We start from the raw sequence: 20,714 nt of genomic DNA, 5'->3' as shown, positions 1-20,714 counted from the left end.
TCTTCTCTAATGAAATTAGATTTCCATGTTTTCATGTCAGCCCTCCTAAAGTATTGTCATAGCAATAATCTTGTGAATATACAATGCAAAAGAAATGGTTGTGGTGATTCACTGACAGAGCTTGTAATTTTAGGGCACTGCTTCAGACTTGCAAGTTAATACACATAAATCATTCTGCATTTTCCTGGGTTCCCATCAAATCATGAAACAAAACAATGTCTGGCTGAATTGAAATTTAAATGACAAACTTCAGAAGAACAAAGGAGACAGTCAGGAATTTTACTGATTTCAGAGATAGCACTTCACCCTCTGGGTAAGTGCTGAGCAAATGCCACAACATTGTTAATAGGTGGCAGTAAGCACATTATAACTAAAGTCCTGGCTAAGAGCAACTTGGAAGTTATATACCTAAGTTTTTCTTGTAGTTTGTTGCATGTAGGATTCTTTACTTGCTGCTCTGTGCATTTATGCACTGTTATATCACATTTTTCATTGCAAAGGGGATTATTTTGTTAGTAGTCCATTGAAGTGGTTGTGAAGATGGGAACTCATTTGCAAGACATTTAAAAAATACAGTAGAAGATACAGTTCTTTCTCCAATAAGCTTAGAAAGTCATTTCAAACAAAATCCAATAATTTTATTAGTGAAGAGGGGAAATGAAAAGTGGAGATAGGGAAAAGATTGCAAAAGACCCTTAGAAAGGCATAAGTCATTAAGACTGTCAACAGGCTTTTGTTTCAGGATTTATTTTCACATTCTAACTTTTCTGTGTGTATATATGTGGGGGGAAACAGCCTCTGAAACAGTTTTGACAAAAGGCAAGGTATTTTTATTATTTCCAGTGTACTTTTCAAGGCTAAAATGCCTTTTAAGTTTATATATAATTTTTCACAGTGATATCTCAGTAATTTTTACATAGGGTAAATAAAGTTGGTTGAGTTTCTTTTTTTTGGCAAAACATTTTAAAATGCTACATGATCAAAACCAGAACTTATTTTGTAGACATACAAAACTATTGTCAAAATGTTCCCAATTGAGGATGTAACATCTTGCCTAAACTACCTTCTGGAGCAGTCTAGCTTCTAGAGAACAGCCTGTTTGGGCAGGGCAGTCACATGAGCTGTGGAGACCTCTCATCCAAGACTCCGGTCAGAATGTCCCATGTGTGAGCTGATTTTTCTGGCAACCTTAGTTTGCTGGCAAAATTTGAAAACTTTCAGCCCCATACAAAAAGTTAACTATTTCTAAAGTCTCAAGAAATTTTGTGGAATAACCTTTCCTCCCCAGCTCCAGTTCCCCAGAAAAAAGAACCAGGAATGTGTTAAAGGAATTTATTTGCTGACTGTAGCAAAGAGTTGTATGTATCTATGCTAATGATGTACTGATGTAGTTTTGCTTCAATAAGAGTGAATTTTATTCAATTAATTATTACTAAGATGGGTGTATATGTTCTGCATCCTTTCCTGAAACAGGAAAGAACAGTAGATTGTTGGTTAAAATCCAAAAGAAATTAGGAGCTTTCACTTTTCTTGAAAATTAAGAGGGAAAAAAAAAATGGGACTCTGGAGTTGTCTGATGTCTGAGAAGAGCTTTAAGATTACCTTCACGATAAACACTAATAATCCCCCCCCCACACACACCTGCTGCTTATAAAATATGCTGCTTAAATTTTGAAGGGGGTGGAGGGGGAGGCAGCATTATAATGACCTAATTAGCTGTTTGCATAACAGTAGGCCATAGAACTTTATCCAGGAACTTCCACTGTGGAGGGAATTACTTTCCAAATTATCTAAGTGAATCCTGTTGACTTTAATATTTTGTGGCTGAAATGGAGCACATCTTCTGAAAAGATACTCAATTTAAAGACATCAAGTAATGATGAATTTGTCATATCCTTTGACAAGTTTTTTCAGAGATTAATTACTTTTACTCTTGAAAAACTTGACTTTTTCTAGTTATTAGCTTTATCTTACATCCATGCAAAGACAGGTCTCCTCATTTTCCTCTTCTGCTTGCATGGATACACACCAGCTAATTTCCATTTATACTGGTATGTGCAGATCATGACCCAATAACCCCTTAACCTACTGACCTAGAGAAATGGGAGGACTCTTACATTCTGTATGCTTTTTCTCTGACTCTTTTTTTCAATCTGTAAAGAAGTATGATCACTAGAATTGGTGATGGCACTACACTCTTAAGTTGTTCTATTTTTATATAGAAGCAGTACTATCTATCTAGTTATACTTGATTTGGCCTGTTTAGCCAAGGTGGACACCTTCAGTTTGAACAACAGGCTGGCTACCTTGCAGCTGAATCATCACTTTTTGACTTCCAAAATCATGCTGATGGATAAATCAGTGTGAAAAAATTACATTACTGATTCCCATAACACCTTTGTTGGTGAAGAGTGACAAACGATATACACATTAGTTGATGGACGTAACTAGGGAGAAGCAAGTGGAGTTAGGGCACGTGAAGTTTCAGTTTGGCCAAGCAATTTATGATTTAGCTTTTTCTCATCCCTAGAACTCCTTAAAGTTAAATACTTATAGAGGTAAATTGCATTAAATGACTACTATCTTGGTCTGCAAAGCCAGGCCTAGCTTGAGGCTCTTGGTGTAATACAATAGTTTGCTCTCGTATTGAGAGGTTGGTACGCTTGCATTGAGACTTGATTTCCTCGTGGGGTTTGAGCACAACAATTTTTCCTTTTCTGCCCGGTTTAAAATGCCACAGTGTTCTTACAGTCTGAATACCTCTATTTCAAACTAGAGGCACCTTTTCTTTTTCTCAGGTTGGCTAAACTGAATTTCAATTGCTCAGATGTATTCTCTAATACATGGAGAAAGAAAGACTTTGCTTGCAGAAGCATAGTCCGCTTAAGGGCTGCATGACTGAAATGTTTTAGGCTTTGTTTTAATAAAATATCAGACCAGCTGACTTTGCAGGAAACCTTTGATTTCTAAACAAAATTTAACTCCACCCATCCCAGACTTGGTGGGAGCATTCCTCTTACATTCTCAAATCCTAATTTTATAATTAAAACTTCTGTGTGAATAAAGAGTCTTCATAGAAAATAGAAGTGACCAATACTAGCAATTAAGATTTCTTTAAACCTTAGCAAAAAAATATGGCAAAGATCAGTTAATGTAAGTTGTTTGTGACTGATTCTGAGTCAAAGATGTTAAGCATCTGGAAAGATTCTAACTTGCTATTTAAGTCATACATAACAAAGTACTTGATGCTCTTGAATTTCCTTGCCCATCATTTTGTCAGTGAATAAGCAAACAAACAAGAAAAGCCTTTAAAGTCAGCTATAACATCTTGATAGTCTGCAGTTACTTGAGAAAAAATAGCATGTCAAAATCAGCTTGTAGTCAACACTTTATTAGTAAACAGCTTTAAAAGAGTTCTGGTAGCTTTTGCTGTGATGGATTTCATGACAAATGTCCTTTAGCCCTTTTTGTATTTTGTTTCACAATGCAAGACTCTCTTTCCAGGAGTTGTATGTATTGGCACTTAAATGAAAAATTGATTTGGATAGGTTATTTATTAAGTTAAAAAAGAAATATATAAATTTGCATGAATGTGTGAGTAGTTTCTGTGTACATTTTTAACAGTTGGGAACTTCCAATTAGTTGGTGCCAAGCACCAGCATCTATGAGAAAAGATTTAATTAAAGTAACACTAGTGTAGTAGTTAAAAATTGCAGTGAATATTGGGAAAGATTCATGCTCTACCTTAACCATGTTGCATCTAGAAGGGGCTGATCTTATTTGTAGGCCCTAAGTCTGCCTCTCCCAAAGTGAATGCCAGAATTAGAAATGGGCCTATACACTGCAACAGAAATATAGACGAGGCCACTTACAGCTGACAGAATAGTTTCAGTACATTATTTTCTCATTTAATCAAACAAAGTAGCAGGATAATTGGGAATCAGGTTTAAACTTTAATGGTGGTCTGAAAGTGTATGGATATTGACACCTTTTGTGGTGCTTTGAACATACACTTCCAGAATAGAGTTGAAGATGGTAATTACAATCTAACCCTCTTTTCCATTACCCACACGCTAAGTTAATTGAAATTGTTGTAAGTAGAACTTCATGAGATGGATCTATTTTCATTTCAGTACTGCATTCTCCAAGGGCACGATCTAGAGGATCTAAATCAACAGAAACTAACACACTAAAGAAATAATAACGCCCTCTTCAAACATTTCAGCTGCATGCTTGCAATCTTACAACCTGAAAGAGCAGGCATAAAGACAAAGATTTGGGATTTGGTATATTCAGGAGAATGCATAATGATTACAAAAATGAAATAAAACTTGCAACAGTGACTACTTTCTTGCAAAGATACCATCTAATATTTACAACTATGAAACAATATAGGAAAATACAAAGCTGAAAAGATTTTTGTAACTGATTTTCTATTGTCAGCTTGTATAAAGTAGAAAGCAGCTGTGCACCAAATCTAAAAAGGTAGGCTGTAATCCTGCAGGTGCTCATCTGCATTTTTACGGGCCTAAGAACTTTTAAAATCTGATCTTTTTCTTTGAACCTTCATTTGGGGCCACTGTATTTTGGTAACAAATAAGAGAATGACATGAGGGTTGTGTCTCAAGGACATGTGGAGGAAAAGAAAGAAATAATACTGTGTGCATTCTTGTGGAGCTCAGGCCACAGAAAACAGTGTGGTAATGGCAACCCCACTTCACCCCGACCCCTCGGTTGCCAGTGTCACCCCTCTCTAGGATGGATGAACCCATCTCCTCCCTCCCTAAACCACCCTGGTACTTCCTACCTCAGACCTGTCCTCTGCCTTTGCCTGTCCCAAGGACCCTTCGTTCTTGCCACTTCGTTCCACTTTCAGCTGCAGAGCTAACTCCTCCTTTTTCACCAGCCAAGCCAGAGCTCCCCATGCCTTCTAGTCCTGTCTTCCGCTTGAACTTCTCAAGCCCTCAGTTCCCTTTCTCATTCCTAAATCCCCTCCTTCTGGAGCTCCCTATCCCTCCTGCCCCATCTCCCTGTCAGAGTCACCACATCCACTATAGCTGTTCGGGCATTCTTCCTCTGGCGCCACTATCTCCTCTTCACGTAAACACACACTGCAGGCTATCTGCAGCCCTAGCTGCCTTCACACTGGCCACCATGGCAAGCTGAGACTGTTCCTTTGCCTCATTCTTGCTGCTGAAAAACAAAATCAAAATTCAGTACTCATTCTGCCAGGAATTTAAAAAAAAATCTAAATGCAGGCTGCACTTATCATCACCTTGGTGGGATGGCACATTGATGGGAAAAAATACTAGTCTGAGGAAAAAAAAGAGTGCCTGAGAATCCTACTTTGGCTTTCAGAAGCAAATTTTTCAGGTGAGAGTTTCACTTGTCTTGATTTTCCTAGCCTTAGAAGGCCTCTCCAGATGATTGTTCCCTTTTAGCTAGGATGAGCTAGCAGTCCTTTTGCCTTGTCCTAAGATAACTGCTATAAAGTGACTGAGCTCAGCTGACTGTATTACTCCACCCTCAAGAAGTGTTATAGACAGCCCTAAAATTACATTTTGGTTGTTATCCAAGCCTGGTTCCTCTTCAAAGAAGTTACAATATCTACATCTGCTCAGCCTGGAGATGTGTAGCTCTTTTGCAACCCAAAAGGGAAGGGTTGCATTTTGATGTTTTTGTAACTTATTAACTATTTGACTCTTATTCGAACTAATGTAGATTATTTCACCAAATGACCTATGGAAGATGTTTTCAAAGGCACAAAAGCAGACCTGCCAATCACAAGCAGTTAAACATTATGATTCAGACTCCAGGAGTCCTGAGGTTTAACATCAAAAGAAAGGACAATTTCTGTCATGTTTTCTTAATATCTCAGCCTCAAAGATACATTAAATAGCTACTAAATAGTGGCTTTGTTAAAAGTGAAATGGTTATGGAAAACAAAAGTATATCAGTTGATTTCATAATGCTCTTGTTCTCTTCTGTTATTTTTGTCCTATGTAGTTTCCCATTTAAGGAAGTTGACACAGGATGAGATAATGCACAAAGGGATATTTCTTTACTAGAAATATGGCTATGGAATAAAATTCACTCTTCATTACTCTCCATGTACATAGATCCCTGTGAAAGATTAAAAGACTTTACATTGTTTCCCTCTGATGGGACAGATTCTCTGGTGGCTCATTAAGGTTTGATGTCCTTCAAAACACATGAGCACAGCTGGCATTAGTGGACAAGCAGCATTTGCAGGTGACTTTTTCTTTCATTTATAGTTGCTTTATTCTTTTTGTATCTCATTTATGATAGGTGGCAAATTAGTCTCACTGTCTTTGCTCTTATTGGATAAGGATATTTTCCCAATTTTGTGTGTCACCTTTATTTTTTCCCTGCATCTCATGGCAAAAAGCATTTTGCATAAAGGTACAAGTTAATTAGGTAGAACCATTATTGTTATTTCATTCTTTGCTTTTGTTTAATTTGCAATACTGAAAAATTGCTTAGGACAAATATATTTCCAATAAATATAACCCAACATGGAATTATAACCACATTTTTTAAAAGAAATATGTTGGATAGTCTTCTTCCTTTGCAGATTAAAAAAAAAAAAAGCAGGATCCTCACTGAAGGGAAAACATTAAACTGAAGATTAATCTTTTATTGCTAATGATTAAAGAGACTTTACTTTGAAATAAAGGAGTCATAAAAAGTAACCTTTAGATTCTGGCTCCACTCAATTAACACAGACTGAGCTTATACCCTTCTTGGATGGCAAGAGCAAATATCCTCTAATTCTTGCTGCTCCTGTTGAACCTTCCCTTTATTGTACACTTCAAAGAAGTCATATGCAAATAAAGTATACAAATAAAAATAACATTTCTAGACAATGAAAAAAACACAAAGTGGGGAAATGGAGAGGAGAAGCCAGAGTACTAAATATTTCTTGACAGCAATCTTTAAGTTTCAGACATTTAGTAATACGAATACTTCTCTCTGTCTGGACAGGTCCTTTACAAGCTGGGTTTAAATAAGCATATACTGGTGCTGCCAGTATATGATCACAGGGGTGACCAGTGGTGCTGTGGTTGTGCTCAAGAAGTCAAAGCATCTATTGAAACACTTTCTGTATTTGCTGTACAGTTGACCTCCCCTGAAGTCCAGACTTTGGCTTTGCTAGTTATATGCACAATTTCAGTCCCCAGCCCCACCCAAGTTTTGGGGAAATTACTTGCTTGGCATTTTTACAGTAGCTATTTGTTCTGATCTAATATGGCATTGCTAAGTACTGGCCAATAACACTGTGCACTACTGGAATTGGGTCAAAACCAGTACCTAGGAACAAGCTATGGTCCTACAGGAGTATGTGGATCATATCAGGACTCTGCAACCACTGGAAATGGTGATGAATGCAGCAAATCACTAGAAAAGGTTCAGGCAAGTGTTTTGTCATGTTCTGTAGGCAAATGCAGCTACTGAAAAGGAACTGCCTCTGATGTTAATTCCAGATATATTAGACACAAAGCTGACATGGAATTTTTTTAACAAAAAATAGTTATTCTGCTTTATTATTCCTGCTTTCCAGAAGTAACTGTTAGAAAATATTCTAGTAAACAAGCAGTTTCAGGAATGAAATCTGTATTTACTCGCATGACAAGCCTCTTGCAGTAATGGCAGACAACAAATCATGATTTGACTGTTAGAAGTTAAAGTACTTTGCAAAAAAATACACCTTTAAATTCATTAACAGGCTATTCAGGTTTCTTAAAAGAATGACTATAAAAAAGGTAAGTTACATTTAAATGCCTAATGAACATTACTAAGAGGACAACTCCCTTGAGACTTGGATTTGGACTTGCTGAAATGATGGTAAAAAATGGGCATTGGAAATTCTTATTGACATTGTAAAGAAATCCAATATAAAATATACTATATAAATAGCCATGTGAATGAAAGTCCTTGTAACTGCAGATGTAATAAGGCAAAACATGGGTGAAAAAGGCAATCATAGTTACTGAGGTTGCTTTTTGCACCTATGATATTATTGCTAAAGAATGTCAGAGCATTGCAGAAATAGGAGACACTTGCTGTATCCTGCAGCAAGGGCAAGAGAAGAAGATTCAGGGTCCAAACCACACCAACCTGCAGCAGTGGGCTAGGCAGCATCCCCTTAAAAAGATGAAGGGGAATAAATCAGTAGTGAGAACCCCTAAGACACTTTGAATATTTACAAGAAAAGGAGACCTACTCAGCACCTGCCTGATGATTGTTAATATCTGTGTTGATCTGCCAGTCCTTAATATTTAGAAGGGTGAGATGTAAGAAAAGGACCAGAGAAACTGGCTTTTTAGGAGTCTGGCAATATTCTGGTTTGAACCAGATGTCGTCAGAGCTGCCGGTGGCAGCCCAAGACACATCCTGCTCCCTCCCATGCACCTTCTTTCCTCTAATATTTGTTAGACAATCTTTTTCTGTTAAGAACTCATCATAGTTACAAGGGTTGACACAGATTCTCGCAATGATCACCTAAAAATGCTGCAGTAACTCATGGCTGAAGAACTGCATCTCTCTGAACACGTTGGCTATATACTCTTACAAGTGTAGCATTGCTATGAGGGTGTTCAGGAGCTACCCCTGTAGCTGCTATGCATGTAGCTGCATCCACTTATTATCACCACTCACCATGCAATACTTTCCATAGATGAGAAGAAATTCGTATGTTTTTGGAAGGATCTGATGTTAATGCAGGGTCCGACTGTGGACTGTCTCGCTCGTGGAACCCAGATGAAGAAGGAGAATGGGCATGTGTCTAGATTTCCTTAGGAATGGCACCTTTTCCCCTTTGAAAATCTTTGCCTACATGGGATTTGGAACATTTGGGTAGAATTTCCAGGTGTTCTGCAACCCATTTGGAAAAAGAACTGTAGATTATCTGATCTTCACCATGGTGCGTTTGTGCTGCTGCCTATGTGCAACTCACCCCCGTGATGCACAGGCAGTCAGGGTCCGGTGCATCCCAGGCATGCTGGATTTATATCCGCAGCCTAGTGAAGTCCAAACACATATATTTCTACTTGGAAGGCTGAGTAGAGACATGGTAATCCCTGTGACAAAGTGGGGGATATGACTCTGCTTGCGCTCATTTGGGGTTATGGCCAAGGACAGAGGACAGCAGGCAGTGGAAATGGGGAATTTTAGTGCAGTACAGTAACAGGAGGCTGTTCCCTGATAATGTAGCAGCAGGCCAACCCTTAATAAGAAACTTAACATTTAACTGAAGATTTTATCTAGCTCAGTATACAATTTCCAGTGAAAAGGAGGATATTCTTCCAATTATTATTTTAACAGCTGTACAGCGATTATGTAAATCTGATGTCCAGTCAAAATGAGTACAAGAAACTCACAAAACTGTACAATGCAGTGTTAGAAATGTAAAGTTTTCCAATTCTGTGACTGTCTGGGACAATTATCCTTCACAGAAACTTAAAATAATTGCTGATGATTTCAAACCTGAAAGCAGGCAGGTGACCTACTGATGAAAGCCACAACTCTGAGAGCTCCTGATTCAAACATTGATGTTTTTCATTCTTCACCTCACCTTTTACTGTACAACACTGATAATAAGGAAAAAAACGAGACCTGAGCACTGACTCTGCCATTCCAATTTTCCCATTCATTTCAAATGGTGCTATATTTCTCTTAAATACACAGGCATCCCTATAGTATATTACTTTTAGAAACTTATATCAGTTTATTATAACATTTCTCTAACAAAAAGCATTCCTGCCTCAAACAGTAACAATTTTTCTATCTGAATGGAAATAAAATGCTTGTATCTAGTGTATGTTTGAAGTCAGTTATTGCCTAAATAGAACACCTTGAAAGAAATTCCTTGATAAAGCTGTTGCTTGTTTTTTCTTCTTTTTTTCTTCCTCTCCTGGACAGTATGAGATTTTCATTACATGTGGCACGTGTTGTAATAAGTCATATCTGCTCTACAAGTATTTATGCTAACCATAAGCAGGACCCAAGGCGCATTAGTCAGCCAGCTCGTCAAAGAAAGCCTGTCTGCATACAGACGGGAGATGCTTATTGGAATTCAGTGAGTGTCAGGGTGGGCCTTGCTGCCACTGCCACTGCTCCGCTGAAGGCATGTTAATTAAACAAGATGCAAAGAAAATAAGTCTGTCATGTTCTTGCTGTCAGAATCCAGGGAGAGATAATAGCCGATGACTTAAGTGTTTTGCAAAAGATTTTTGGATTTTTTTTAATAAATTGCTTAATATATACCAGATTCCCGGAAATTCAGCTTTAAGGTTATTTTAAATTTACCCTTTTTCCTTGGATTTAATTCCTCCTTTGATATATTGGATATATCAATAGCTCATAACCTATTCTGAGAATATCACTCTCTTACAAATGATAACTAAACAGTTCAGGAAGAAAGAACTTTCTCATCCCACGGGATTTAAAACAAAACAGTATACTTTGAAAATTACAGTCTTATTCAAACCATGCAGCTTTAATTAAAATTTCTTTAACAGTTAGTTGCAGGCATGCCCATTTTTAATAGTTGATATCACTCAGATTTAAATCCTCCTGAACAGAGTCAAATTATTGTAATTGAAGCTGATGATGGCATGCTTAGTGATCAACCAAGTCATAAAATTTCACTATTATTGTTACAGGATCTAGAATGCCACTTCCATTTTTACTCCATTCATGTATCATCCTAACCAGTTTGTTGAATGCTGACCTGTAAGGATTTACAGGATATTGCTAGGCCCGAACCTTTTCTATTCTAATTTATCTATTTCATTGCAATGTCTTATGCCATGCTTAACTCTAGTGCTAATCACAGTGCAAAGAGAAACCCTATATCCTATAATTTAACAATAATTGTATTTTCATTTTTATTTCTCTTTCAAAACTATCATTTCTCGTTATTATAGTGTATGCTAAAGCTTTGCTGAAGTATTCTTTTTCATCTTCTATAGAGTACACCTTCCCCAAAATAATAATGAATTTGCCTATAGCATCAGGATTCCAAAATAATGTTCAGATAACTCTAAAAATTATATTTCTAATATAGAATAACAAAGACTTGCAAGAAATATGTCACATATGAATGCTGCCTGGTAACTGGGAGCCTATATTAGTGTATACTAAATAAACCTAACTAGGTTAGAAGATAGCAAAGTTATCAATGACTTTAGTACTTCTACAAATTGATTCACTCTTTTAGTAACAAAGCCTGTAATTTACTTTGGGGGAAGAGTGATAAATAGTCTTTGTGTAGGAGATTAAAATTATAGTAAGTAGCACTTTGGATCTGCTATTTTAATCATCTACAAGACAGTGCAAAAAAGCACTCTGTATTGCATTGTGTCATCCTCTCTACAACACTTAAACGTCACATTCCCAGGGCTATTTTTAAAAGCATGAAGTGGAGAAAAATAGACTCTGGTTTGAGGAGGATGCATAAGCAAGGTGGGAAACAGTAGCAAAGAACCCTGAGTTTGTACTTTGGTTTCCTAACCTTTGCATTATGGATGGAGAGAGGAGTTTGGTTTTCTTGCTATTGAGTGTTTAGCTTCTGAGCAGCCTGGCTCCTCCTCAAGCCGTCTGAAAATCTGAAGAGAGATCCCACACTGCTGCCAGGAGGATGTCGCTGCCTGGCGCGAGGACGAGTTCCCTCCCTCGGCTCGCGGGGAGGCGCAAGGTCCTGAGCTCCGGCTCCAGCGGTGGGGCCACCTCCTGCGAGGGACTGGCGGCATGGGAAAAGGCACCACCCTGGCGCAACACGGGGAACGTGCAAGAAGGCTGGGCCAGGGGTTAAGCCCCTCCTGGCCTTGATCCAAGAGCTCTGAGGACTGTATCAGTTTTGCCCGGCACCTTGTCCCTCGCTGGGGAGCAACTTGAGGACTTTCCTTGAGTGGGGGAAGCAGGCAAAACTGCTGTGTGGAAAAGGGAAAGTAGGCAACGCATGGTTTTTAATTACCTTGCTTTACCAGCATGCCCATTGTCTATAGGTCTCAGCAAAGAGGTGAGCTTTAAATAGTGTTGGACAGTTCATACAGACTAACGAATTAAGTCTCTGTTGATGTTGGCACTTGAGCTGCTTCACTTCCAAAAGGCTGCTTAGCGTTCTCCGTCGACTCAGATGGGAATAGTACAGCCAAACCCCAGGCACTGGTTTGAAAATATGATGACAGACAGTAAACTGTCAGGAGAAATAGGTCAGAAAAAAAATATCTACTTGCATAGATTTCCTTCATTTTGGGAAAAGAAGTCAATATCTTGTGTTTCTAAGGGAGTTTTCATGCTGTCTGTCCTTGGACTCTTAACACAGAGATGGAAATGGAGAGTTAGTCTTGGGAGGCTCCTGCTATGGTCACCAGGGAAGGAGCAGTCCCATCACAGAGGTGTTCAGGAGACCCAGGTGAGGTCCGCGCTGTGACCTGCCCTGTCTCTGGCTGGCTGTGTGGAGGGCACGAGGGAATGAGCCCACATGCCTGGTCAGGGCAGGCAAGGTTTGGCGCTCGAATGCCTCCCTCACCTCCACTCCAGTCCTGCTCCCCTTGTCGGTGTCTGTGCTTCTGGATTACTGCATAGGTTCAAAGTGGTATTTTACTCTAAGAGATGGATGAAAAGAAGAAAAGAGTTATCCAGAAGGGCCATCTACATTTGGAAATGACAATCCCTCTGCTGCAAGCCAAAGAAATCAGATCAGCTTTGGCTGGGGACCTAGTTTATTGATGTTTAACTGAACCATAGCAAATTCCAGATCTTTTGAATACATTCAAATATACATATCTTATTTCTAAAACAATCTGTCTGGATTGCTGTGAAATGTCTGCCACTTTCTGGCTGCCTTGATTCTAGTGGTGACACACATACTCTGATTTGGATGCTCAGCTGAACACTCTGGATGAGATGCCCACTACAAGGCAGGCTGAAAGCCACACCTCCTGCTGTTGGTTTGCTTTAGTTAAGCCTGTGGTTTCAGATCTAAAATAAGTATTCTGAAAACAGCTTTTCTTTGATTTGTATTGAATTGCATCTCTCTCAGTAGCAGTCAAGGGCTACATGTCATCCCATAAAACATAAACAAATTGAAGTATGGCATCAGATTTCTAAGTAACATGGGCAAAGGAAAGCTCAATAAACTAACCAGAGGAAGAACAGCTTTGCCGTTTGTTGTTGTTCTAGTGAAGATCTTCTTCCATTAAGAAGAACAGGGAAACAACGTTATTCTTACTGATGTTGGTACTCCCTATTGTTTACATACATGCAACAGCAGAAGGGCTGCATAGCCATCAGTTTAGAAATCATGGTTTTTAACATGGTTTTGATCTGTCATTACAAACAAAATGGAAGACTGCTGTAACAGAGACAAACTGTTTGTATTTGACAGAAATGTGTGCACCTTCCATTCCTTTACATTCCCTCTGTATTCAGTCAGCCTTTCCTCTTAAGAGCTTGTTCTACTACAAATACTTTAAAGCACATAATTTAGCATTTGACAAGCCTGTTTTGCTGACTCTGAGGCATAGGAGCTGGCTGTTTTGTTCTAAAAGAATGTTATTTTTCACTGAGAAGGTTCAGGTTTACCAGACTCTCATAAAATTCAGTTTCTGAACAAATTCCAGTATTCTAAAACTCCAGAAATCTTACAGAGCACACTAAGATGCTGCCCTCCTCACCTTTTCCACGCAATGCAGATGTTTCATCCTGCTCACTTAATGTAATGTGTTCAAAACCTGGGTGTGCTGCATTATGTATGCTTCTCTGAGCAGCTGCACGTATTGCATATTCATACAAGTATTTGGCTGCCTCTGAACATGCATGAGAACAAGAGGGTCACCCCACTCTGTATTCTGGTCCCTAGGGTGAATTTTCTCCCCAAGAGTCAGGTGTTTGAGCCACATGGGACCCCCAGTGACAATCTGAGTAGCAACTGGCTTCCCAAGTTTTCATATCCTGCACTGGACTAGTGACAAATTTTTTTAATTTTGTTTTTGCAAGTACATTTCAGACAAATCAATAGCCCTCTATTCCTCAGACTATGAACGTGTTTCTACAGAAGAAAAGAGTTCCTGACTGGGGAAGGCGCTTGGACGAAATCATGTAGTCCAAGGGCACTGTGTGCTGGCTGCCTCTAAAATTTGATTGAAATCTCTTCTTATTAGTAGTACTACAGCTTAGTCAGACTTGTATCTTGTAGCACTAGCCTTTCAATTATTTTTTGCTTACAGTAATATTAAACAGCTCTTCTGCTGTAGCTATTCCACCCTGTATAACGTGGAGCTCTTTTCTGGCCTGATAGATAACGTGTGGAAACATTGAAGTTTCAGCCATCATTCATTTTTCTGAGAAAATGAAATACTTTTTGTCAAAAAATTTGCCCATCAGCTCTTCCTGTTACAAGAAGCTTCAAAACTTTCCCTCCTGTTTCTGTTGCCATCAACTGCTGGTGAGAAGAGTATGATTTGTGCAAACACTTGTGGTGAGATGATACTGATTCACCAGAGACTATTTGGCTGCTTGGATGAACAGTGACATTGTCTTGGAAAGAAAACATGCCTGTGCTTTCACAGCCAGAAGCCAAAATGACACTCATTCAAACAACTCACAAAAAAATGTAAACAAGGAAAAATTGCAGGTGGAATGAAGCATAATGCAAAAGTTAAGATGTCTGTATTGCTGGGCTAATCCAGTCTAGCAAACATTACTCATTTTCAACAGAATCCATGCAGAAGCTGAGGAGGTGAAAAGACCAGAAAAAGTACACTGTATGCATCTATATTTGCAACATTCAGTACTGTTACGCTATGACAGATATGGTAATAGGTTGTATATTTATGTCCTCCATACTCCTGCTCCCAGCAAAATAAATGCCAACCTATCAGAATATTTATACTATAGGTCCTTGATAAGGATACAACAGAAGTTTTGCATTTTAAGGGTCATTTGAGCTTCTGAGTGCAGAAGAATTTCTTGAAACATTTTTAAGTTGAAATATTTGCTTTTCTGTTCCTCAGACCATTTGTTAGCTTTTCTTTTTTAGTCATCCCTTCTGGATTAATTTATTTCACATCATTGGATAAAATGTGGAAAACATCACCAAGAAAAATATCTGTTAATGAAATCAGTAATCAGTAGAGGCTCATGATAGAAGACTCTAGCCTAAATAGAGATTTATATTGGCTGTCAAGTATTTAAGAATCTCTTGCTTTCTCTGCTGTTTATTAATGCTTTTGCTTTCAAAGCATTGGCTTCTTTCAGAGTCATAGTTAATGTTTTGTTGCAGAAGGACCCACCTCTCTGGGCTACCTGGTCGCCCCCACAGAGGTCACAGAAGCAACTTGCAGTGTAAAAGTCTTGTTCCTGATTTTTCCAGTGTAGGAACTGAGTTAGGATTAGGAACTATTTGCGGCTCTAGAATAGCAATGGAGGAAGACTTCTTAAATAAACTAAAGAAACAACAGCAAAAAGCCCAGCTTGTAGGGTGGAATAAGGTCTGGGGAAGGACCTTTCTGCAGGCAGGCGTGCTTTCAACTCAGATGCTGCAAAGGATGCTCCAGCTTGAACTGTCGGAGCAATGGATCAAAAACAGCCCTGCCACAGGAAAAAAAGGACACAGCAGGACACAACAGCAAGCAAATTTGGGCAGGAACAGCATTTTGAAGACGCATCGACAAAATGTAATAACTTAGAAAGGACTTGCCTCGTGAAGGAAAATAGCTATAGTCAGGCAGCAACACTGGAAAATACTCCATAAACACTCCATAAAATACTCCATAATCCTCTTTGTTTCTCCATGTTGTGGAAGTCAGGACAGGTATTGCTTGACATTTGGCAAAGGCTGAAAATCATGTGGCCTCTTTTTACAGTCCTGTGGTAACAGGCGGGACTTTGGATACGTGTCCGGGCCCAGCGCATCAAACAGCCGGGAAACAACGCACCTGAGCAAAAGGACTTTGTTTATTAAAGCATTTTCCATTATGTACTACACAATGGAGCAGGTGTTCACTTTAGCTTACTCAAAAATAATTTTTTGAGCATCTTCTTTCCATAATATGTCCTCACTTTTAAGATGTTCTCTCTCTTGAAAGTAACTTGACCTCTGGCTTTTATTAAATACATTTTTGTAGTTAATCTCTGGTCCATAACATTGTTGTTGATACTCTCAAAGATAATCCCATACGTGTTAGTAGTCTTCTTGGTATGACACGGTAGGGGAGTTCTGTAATCTCTCCTCTAATGTGCTCCAAAGGAGTATATTTTCGCTGCTGATTGAAATGCTCCCTGAATGCCAGAAATGCACTCATCAGCATCTCAAGTGATGTATTTATCTGAAGTAGTTTCCTTCTGATAATTTCATTTGATGAATAGAAAATGCAGCTTTCAAATTGCTGTAGCTCAAGCTAAGAATTTATAGAGCATATTTATAAAAACAAGATTGGGCCAGACATACTAGTCTCAGTTGCTGGTGAATGTTTTATCTTCCTGTGGCATTGCCACCTTGCAGCAGCCCATTCAAATACAACATCAGCTTACTTACAGTTCGCTGCTTAGCAAAAGATACAGCTGCATTGCTCGTGTGGGGAATATGAGCATATAATTCAGCTGTCTTCAGCACGAAGGGACCTACATGAAGATTAAACGAAGACACAACTCTCTCAAAGCTTTTACCTTTAAATTGTCAGCAGGAGGGCTTTGTTTTGCATTTTTTTGCCACTGGGAGCCAATTATTTGAAGGAGGCTGTGTCTCTCTCTCCCCCAGTGCTTTCAGTGTTTTGCTTTCTCCCTCCTCTCCACACTGCTTCTGCTCTACCACATCCCAAAAAGCAGCTTCTGTCATTCTCCATAGAATTTATTTTCCTAAAAGGAGGGAAAATAAACATTTTATCTTATATACTTGATATATGAAGATAAATCTGTGAACTTACTTGAAGTTTCCAGCAAAAAGAAAATGCTTAGGAGGGGTAATTAAGCAATTCAAGACAGTGATCTTAAGATATTAAGCTAGAAATCTGAATTTACAGCATAGCTTTCTGTAAACAAACATACTGAGATTTGCAGGATGATTTTATTAACTTCCAAAAACCCCAAGGCAAACAAAAACAACAAGTTAGTGTCATAAATTAGTCTAAGAATATTTTCATTTAAAATGACAAAAATCTAAGGAGGACCCAGGAACTACCAGTAAACTAAGCTGTACTCAGAAAATTTTACAATACTTTTCCTAATTGCTCTGTCAAAATACAGTTCAGCTTTCCAGGAAAGACAGTCATTACACTTGACACGTACACTGCTGTATTTTCATATGATGAAGTCCAAAGGAAAAGGTTTTCTAAATTTTTCTTAAAAAGAAAGAGCTTCAGTAGCAGCATGATACAGAAATCAGAGGAGTGCACTTAACTACACCTTCTTCACTGTGAATTCTCTCTCCTACCTAGCCCTTCTGCAGAAACTGTGCAATTTGTTTTCCCAGCCAGCTCAACCACGGACAAGACACCATATATACAGTAAGTATGTCAGCGGTGAGGCATGTTCTCACCTTGCTTTTGCACGCAGCATTTCAACACTGCCTCACCATCGGCCGTTGCATGCAGCTGTGATGCTCATCCAAGGGTTCGCACTTTTCTTCCTGCCTTTGGCTGTTGGCTGGGGGCTCTTGTGCAGCAGATCAGAGAAAGGAGACGTTTCCCTGCACCCTTTCATGGTCAACGGCTGGTTCAACCTCGGGGAAGGGGTGGGCTATCAGCACTACCTACTTTCCTGCAAGCCTTTCTAGCCTGTCTCCACATACCTGCAAAGTAAGCGCCATCTCAGCAGGCCTTTTACACTTGAAGATGTGACCCCTTCCAAAAATATGTCCATTACCTTGTTCTGAGCAGAGCTGGAGAGGAGATAAGTCACCTCCCACCTCCACAATGCCTTCCACAGCTGGTGCTTTCATCAGAGGAGCAAGAAGGAAGGAGCCCATGGCCACCACTGCCCTGGCGCCTGCTACGCCCGGGCACTGCGCTTCCGCCCCAAACCCGGTGCCGGGATGAGCACCGGGAAGCGAGTGGGGGCCCCCTCATCCTTAGGTGTCGTTAGCACCTCGGGCTGGCTGGTACCACCAGTGCCGTGGCCCAGCCCGCGGCCCACAGACTCGGCATTTCACCAGTGCACATCCCACCTCGGCCGGCAGGGGTGGTCTCTGCGGGCTGGTCCCCGGGGCGGTCGGCAGAGCGCTCCCAGCCCGCGCGCCAGGCTGGGAGCTGCAGATGCCACCAAGGCACATTTACATAGATGAGCACCTGGTGACCCAGTAGCAATGGTAGCGCACGCAGAAAGCATCGCTTACCATTTCGCACCCTTCTGCGGGTCTGTCATCATTCTCTGCAAATCCACCGGCGGTTTCTTCATGAGCCTGGAAATAATTTGTGGGGTTATTTTTGGCAGTGTCCCATTGTGTTATTATGCCGAGATTAAATGGGATAACAGATGCAGCAATTAAAAATGAAAAAGTGACAGTTATTTTTGGCTCAAATAGTTACTATTAACTGACATGGTAGATGTGTTTTTAAAGCCAAAAATATGTGCAATAGCAGTCGGAATAGCTATTATCTCCCTGCTGTTCATGAAAGGCTTATGAATCATGACCTACACCCAGCCAGTTGCATACCTTTATTTCAGATGTTATTTAAATTACACTTAATGTAAATCAAGAGAAATGAACTAAGGAAATACTTGAGGGTTTTTTTCAGGTTTTATCTGACATAGTCTATCAAAAATCAGATGAGAGTATATCTTGATTTCTATAAAAAAATGAGACTAATTAATAAATCAAAACAAACAGAAGACATAGCCCATGCTGACCTGTAAAACCATTGTGTTGAAAGATGCTGCATATTTGAAGGAAATGGAAATGTGTACAAATACGCTGTTTGCTTACTTTATATCTAAAGTGTTTGTGAACACATTTTGAAGTCTTAGCTGCTGTTCAAAAAAATTGCCTCAAAGAAACAAGCTGTAAAGAACAGGTGAATACTTAACATTGAACACAGAAAACAAGAAATAATTATGTGTAGCACTCCTCATAATAAAGACATTTCAGTCAATAAGGATGATATCTTAGCCATGTCACTCATTTCTCACATATACTGTATCAGGATCTGACTGCAGTCCTTCATTTGTAAGATTCTTGGAGATAAGATTTTCAAAGGTGAACAGGCTGTCAATATTCAATGTACGGTAAGTAACAAAATGTGTTGTTTTTTTCAGTGTAACACAGAGCCGTTTTTCTTTTTTATTTGTATATGACCTAACATAACCTGGAAGATATTCAGAAATTTTTTTAGATTCCATGTTTTCCAATTACGTATACTACAATCTGTTTTACCTAGTGCTTACCTCTAGTTACTAGTTACCTCAGATAATAACATCGTGCGTGTGTGCATATATGTATATATACACATACATATATACATACACATATGTGTGTACAATATATATATAGGTATATATCTGCATTCTGAGTCTGATTTTGCACTCACATAAACTTCTATGATATTAACTTCACTAAAATCAAATTGAAATTTGTCAGGATCAACCCGTTTGATGATGTCCAAATCTAGTTGGTAAAATAGGTAGGCAACAACCAATAACTTTAACTTTGACCTTAATTGTCCTTTGGGAGAACGGATAACTCTCTAGTAGATACTCCTATAGCTGCACTGCAGATAAATACCACAAGTATTTAACCATCTTGTAGTGTATAATGTCCCTTACTCTTCTCTCTCTGCTTCCTTAAACTTCCTCAAAAAATTTGTAAAAACGTGTGATGAAAACTCACTTCAGAATGTATAGCTGCAATGTCAGAGGAAATTCTTTATTCCCCTAAGATCAGTACTGAGAATTTACTTGTTTTGGTTGTTAATAGTGTGTGGGAGCAACCTGTCTCTTCTCAGCAACCCATCATTTCCAGAGCCTTGTGTTAAAGTATATCAGTAGTAACTTCACAAAATTGTTCTCACTTAAAACGAGAGCAAGAGAATTTAGTTCTGCTTTGTACATACTCCTAAATACAGCCTAGAATGGAAAATAATGAAAAAAAATGTTAAGGCATATCCTGTGACCAGATTTCAGAGATATTTTCTTAGCTATAAAGACCTGAGCAAGGGCTGTATATCTTTGAGCTCATTTATACAGATAAAGCATAATGGCAACCTCACTGCAAACCTTGGATAACTTATCAGATTTTAAAAAGGTAATCATGATATTAATTTATATCCATTGTCTATAATGCCAGGTAATGTATTTTGGCAAACATCATTTATAGTTAGAATTATTCTCCTCTGGGTAGCTGCAAATGACTCTTCTTCATCCAAGTATGACTTGCCTGTATGCACAGAGAAGCCAGGCTATCTTCCAACTTTAATCAATATTATGATCTGACACTGAATCAAATTAAAGCATATTTGCTTGGCATTTTAGATGATGAAGTAATGCTCTTCTGCTAGCTCCAGAGAGGCACCAGGGAACTGAAGTAGGTGGTGGGGAACATCCGACTGCCGTGCACGTTGTGGTGCCCGCTCTCCACTAGCCAAGCTGCTGGGCTGGGATCATCCCGTCACATGGCGATGCCCGTTTCGGCTCCTGGATGGACAGATGGACAGTGACGCAGGGAAAGGCCTCCTGGCATGGTTGTGCAGAAAGCT

This window comes from Apteryx rowi, unplaced genomic scaffold (assembly GCF_003343035.1).
Source record: "Apteryx rowi isolate R43461 unplaced genomic scaffold, aptRow1 scaffold_600, whole genome shotgun sequence".
In the NCBI taxonomy this organism is placed as follows: Eukaryota; Metazoa; Chordata; class Aves; order Apterygiformes; family Apterygidae; genus Apteryx; species Apteryx rowi.
This window is presented reverse-complemented; position numbering follows the sequence as displayed.